The following is a 6202-nucleotide window of genomic DNA, read 5'->3' on the forward strand; positions in this document are numbered from 1 at the left end:
GACCTAAGGCCAATTCGGCCTCTAACATAGGGTTACAAAACCGGACAGAAAGTTGGGGAAAATTTTCCAGATTCTGGAATTTTTGGTATTTAATGGAATTTTCTCAAATTTCTTGTTCTAATCACTACCAAACAACCTTATATAACCTTATTTACAACATTTACAACCACGCAACAAGTTTAGGCAGAAACTCTGAAACCCTAGCTTGCTTATTCATCCCAAAATTCATCACAACCACTTGGATAATCATGAAATCAAGCCAAAACTTAAGCTAAAAAAAACATCTTAAAGCAAGATTAAAGCAACAAGGATCATGATCAGATGTTTATACCTCAAAAGCAAGTCTTGGAAGAGTGATTCTTCACCCCCTTAGAAATTTCTTAGTTCCTCAAGCTTCCCAACTCACAACCTCCACTTTAATCGGTTTAAAATTGGATTTTCTCACTTGGTTTGGCTAAGATTCAAGAAGAAAGAATTTTTTTCTTTTGCTCTCCCTTTCTCTCTCTCTTTTGGTCGACCAGCAGCAGGAGAAATGAAGGGGAAAGTCCAGAAAATTGGTTTAATAAGGTTAGTTAATCACTTGGCCAAGAAACTCTAGGGTGGCGACACTTGTCGCCACCACCACCTTTCATTTTTCTCTTTCCTATCCTTGTTATTTTAGCCTCTAATTTTGATCAGACTTAGCTGGAAATTAAGAAGATATTTTGCTCAAATATCAATGAGCTCATGTGGTAAGAAAGTGGTGGTCCAGTGGTGCGTTCAATCGGTAGTGCGCGGGACCCGCCGGTTCGCGCCGTTTTTCTTAAAAACACCCGTACTAGGGTTTTTACTTCCCATTCACTAACCTTATATAATTGCTCCTATTCACATATTATTTCTCACTTAAAAGTCACTTTTAATCATCAAATTGATCCTTGGCCAGTACCGAAAATTCATCCGGCGGAAAAATCGCTAAAACCCTAATTTGCTCAAATCTTGAAAACAAAGAGTAAAACCCTACTTTCTAGATTCATTTGCACTTATTATGGAATAATTAGATAGTAGAGCTTTAATAAATAATAATTTCCAAATAAAAGAGCATTTTTAAGAAAACGTGAGGGTTTTACAATTTCAGAAATTAAAATTAGGGTTTCTATTAAAATGTGAGACATTTAATAAAACCGGTTAGTCACAAGTAAACTAGGGTTTTTGATTAAACATTTAGGGTTTCTAGTCTTTTAAAATAAAATAAGGTTTTAAATCAAATCCGAAGAAATATTCTTTAATATCTTCTTTACAAACAATCTCCTAATATTCGGGGTGTTACAGGGTCCTCCTCAGGATCACTAGGAGCTATGTTCTCTTGACCTTCCTCGACCAAATTCACATGTACTATTTCCTGCACAAGTGCCCTACATTCGGTTAAGATATTATCGGTTCGGTTGCTTACTTCCCTCACCATTCGAGCAAGGCGACCATTAGCCTCTTGAACTTGCTCTCAAAAGGCATTGGTTCGCTCCTGCTCGTTGAGAATAGAAGTCTCAAACTCTCAGATCCTATCCTCTTGCATTCTTAGCACAGTTTGCAAACGCTCAATCTCCGTGTAGCCTCGACGATTGGCACTAGCCAACCTTCTTCTCTCATCTGCTATGGCAAGGACCACCCTATCGGGATAGGAATAGATCTGCCTACAATCATAGTGTCGGACCCTACGCCCTAGAGCCCACAGAAATACTGGCCCTTTGGGACGCTCCTGATAGCTAAGCTCTCGCCGAGGTCGTTCGGCACTCCTGTTCTCGCCATTTCCTTCCATTGCCTATAGCACAAGTAACATTACAAGCATAAGCAATTTAAACAAGTAAACCTAAATTAACCACATATTCTCTAGGGTTTCACATTTAGACATTTATACATAAGTCATATCAAGTACAAGTCACTCAACTCACCCAGACAAATTCAAACCTAGACTCTGATACCACTTGTGACGACCCCACCTCTCCCAAGGGCTTATCCCAGGATTTAGCGGACCGCCTGCCCAACTCTCATTAGGACTTACCCACTCACTTCAAGAAAACAAGTTATAACTTCAAAAGAAAATGAAACAACAGTTCCAAACTTAGAATGTACATTTATGCTCAAATCTATCTCAAAGGTTCATACATTCTCAAATACAACAAAAGATTTAAGTTTCAGATAACTTTCAACCCTAAACGAGCACTAGCGCAAGTACAATCACAAAAGTCAAAACTAAACGACGCAAGCCTGAACCAGCCTCACGCCCACGCTCGTACCCCATGTAAGAAAAACAAAAACTAATAGGGTGAGCCAAAGCGCCGTGTGTAACGCCCCCACTTCTCCCAAGGGTGAACCTAAGGGTATCGCGGGAGGCCTGCCCAGGTCTCGCCGGGACTTGGTACAATCCATCATTCAAAACTAGGAATATTTCAAATAGTTTCAATACATAATTAAAGTACTCTAAAATATCTCACACTTACAATTAATTAGCCTTCAAGCTTAAATCTAACCCAGCGGAATATGTACTATAGCCATCTGCTATAATACAACTTAAAGTTTTCAAAAAAAAACAATCTAGTACTATTCACGAGCACTTTTGGTCTCGAACCTTGTTAAGGAAAACAAAAACGTGGAATGAGCTACACAGCCCAGTGAGGTTCCAAGACACTCTAGCAGTTCTAATAAATCAAGTAATTTGAGCATACCCAATGTATGATTTAAGGTTGCACATTGGCACAGTAACATGAGACAGTTATCACTGTACGAGTAATTTGAGCATATCACAGGTATGGTTCATGGTCGCACGTTAGCACATTAGCATGAAACAGTTATCATTATGTAAAATAAACACACATTGAAGGATACGGTGATCCAGTAGAACCATTTCAGTCAACTGCACCTTATAACTTCTGAATCCCCTCGGTTTGTCTGGCCATCACCTTATCCCTCCAGTGGTAGTACTCGAGCATACCGAAACGGTGTCCCAAGGTTCCAACCTACCCGATCGAGCCCAATCCTGGCTCGAGTAGGGCCCAGTTCAACTTAGAGCTTACAACATGCACAAGTAATCAAGTAAATCGGTAAACAGTAAAAATTTATCAATTTTGTAGGTCGAGTGAGATGAAATACATACTCGCCGTAAAACTGTGAAAAAGTTCATGTGAACACGTAATTTACGGTAATCACATAATCAAGTAGTCAAGTAATCAGGTAAGCAGGTAATCAAATAAATAATCAGGTAACAGTAAATGGTAAATAATCTCGATTAACGGTAAGATTTATCATTTTAGTAGGTTGCCCATTGGCCGTTTCCCACTTTTACCACTTAAGAGTCGAGGAGATTCACTCCAATCGACTTATGCAGCCATAACATAATCAATCATTGGAACACTTCACGTAAATATGCATTTCAAGTATTTCATGTCGAATAATTTAAGTACATTTTATTTAAGTGAGAACGAGTGCGGTAAGATACACACTCGACTCAAAATGGTGGAAAAGTCCATAGAAACAATTATCGGTAGCATTTAACAATTAAACACATAATGACTATGGAGTAAACATGTCATAAAACTATTCGAATCACGTATTCCTATATGGAACACTCACCAACCAAAATAAGTGAGTAAAGAAAGTTGTCAATGATCCACTTCGGGATTCTCTTCGAGACCTTCTTGATCGCCCGAAGAAAAGTGACCAATAATCACTCTCACAATTTCACAAATTCCTTATCAAACAAGAAAGAATACATACTTGCTTTAGAATTCAAGTCAATGTCTTCATAAGGGTTTTATTTTATTGAAAGTTAAGATTCAAAAGTGTGGATTTTAAAGTTACTGAGGAAACTCATATCCTCTACGAAATCAGGTTCAAAACAATAGATTAATATCAAGATAAGAAGTCAAGTTTCCAAAATTTCATTTTCTAAGAAATTAGCAAATTTCGATTTTGTGCGTCAAACTTAGAAAAATTATATCTTGCAATCAATATGTCAAAAAATGGAAAATCTTATACCGTTGGAATCTTGTTTCAAAGTGCTAAAAGTTCCTAGAAGATACTTTTCTAAGATTCAAATCGGACAACAATCATTTTTCAGCTAAAAGAGGCAGATCTGAACAGGCAAGACAGTTTTAGTCATATTTTTCTGGTAAATTTTGGAAATTCGGCAAAATTCACAAGAAGTGAACTAGCCTCCGAAATTTGTATCCCAATTAGAATTCCAATCAAGGTTCAAAACACAACAAACAGAACTGAAATCAGAGTTTTGAGTGTCAAAATATAGTAGCTCAAATTTGGTCGTAATTTATAACTGTTTTATCAATTTCCAGGTTTGAAAGGCTACCTTTGAAGTATCATTTGGCCATCGATTTCGCATTGGAAATACACCAAACTTGATACACTAAGTCTTCCATGTGTGATCAACATTTATACCAGGCTTCATGTAAAAACTCCCACGGAAAGGCAGTCATTAAAACAACTAAAGTTCAAGAAATGTTCCAAGACTAATCTGCCTTCTCACGTTTCCTTCCTTTTTAAAAAACTTTGATCCACACCATCAACCTCAATTAATTCAAATGTTGTAACCAAGGTTCCATAAACATCCAATAAGCAATTTAGAGATAATTGACATCAAGTTTTTGAAATATAACTTTCCAAATCAGATTTGACCATTCAGCCAAGAGCAAAGGAAAAATTTTTCTGATTTGAAGTGCAACTTTGGGACATCGTTTGGGTATCAAAATGGTCTTATATGACACTAATTTTGGTACACTAAAACTTCCATATATGAACTATATCTCTACCAAATTTCACGCAAAAACTCACGTGGAAAGGCAGTTAACAAAATGACTGAAGTTTGTGAAATTTTCAAAGCAAATCTGCCAACTCAAGCTTCTCTTTCCTTTTCAAACACTTTGTATCATGAAATCTGTCCAATTTGGTTCATTTGTGAAACCAGTGTTCTACAAACATTTGATAAACACTTGACAAACAATCGACATCAAGAATTTTGAAACAAAACCTCCCACATCAAGCTAAACCTGTCGGCCAGCATGAAGGAATGGATTTTTCCAGATTTCCAGCTTTATCACATTTTCAAAATCAGGCCATAACTCACTCAATTCAAATTGAAATTGAGCATAGTTGGTGGCGTTAGAAAATAAATTCATAAGGTTAAAATTTCTCAGAAAAAATCATTTTTAAAAACTATCCACAACTAGCTCATATTTGAGCATCAAGTTGCAGTTCATGACATGGACTCCAGCAAACCCGTGAAGCAGGACAGGCATGTTTAAACAATTGGTATGGTTCACTCAGGTGGAATCAGGACATGCATTTTATAACATTACAAAAAGGGTAATGTCTAGTTTCCAGTTCCACAAACAGTACTCAATTTTGACCTCGGAGCAAAAAGTTATAGCAGTTTGAAAAACACTGCTAGAGCAATACGAGAAAAAATCCAGTTTTGATGAACTTTCGAAATCACAACATTTGGCCAACCAAATCACGTAATTTTTTGTGGAAACCTACCACACAGCCCACACAACATATATTCATTATAAATAAGTCAATTGAACCTCAAAACAATGCTCTAAGGGTCACGACATTGATAGGGGCAAAAATGGAAAAATTCCCCTCTTCACTTCCTTTGAGTTTCCATCCACAGTATCACTTATTTCTACTAAATTAAGCACTAATCCAACATTAATAACATTAAAACTCATCAAATCAGTCCATCAAGCCATAGTGGAATTTCATAGAGCCCACTCACCAATTTATAACCAAACAAAGTTACCCATAAGAAGCTACAAGTTTCTAAGCTCGATCTAACTCATAAATAACAAGTTTCAAGGGTTAGATCATGTGATACCTTCTTAGATGCTAAAGGTCAGATTTTTTGCCACAATAAAGCTCCAAGAAACCGTGGAAATGAAGCTCTTCTCCTTGCCTAAGTTGATCTCCAACTTATTTGCAAGGTGTAGTGTGATTTTGAGAAGATTTGGTTAAGAGATGAAGCAAGAAATTGAAGAGCTTTTGGTTCTTTTCCTCTTTGTGAAGTTCAGCCAGCAAGAACAAGAGAGAGAGAGTGTTGTGTGCTGATGAGAAAGCATCTTGAGGAAGCTTAAGTGTGTGGCCAAAAATGTTCCAAAAGTCAAACCTTCAATAGTGCGTGTTCGCGCGCGTTTCATACCCGATTCCTCTCGGGTTC

This window comes from Coffea arabica, chromosome 11c (assembly GCF_036785885.1).
Source record: "Coffea arabica cultivar ET-39 chromosome 11c, Coffea Arabica ET-39 HiFi, whole genome shotgun sequence".
Lineage (NCBI taxonomy): Eukaryota > Viridiplantae > Streptophyta > Magnoliopsida > Gentianales > Rubiaceae > Coffea > Coffea arabica.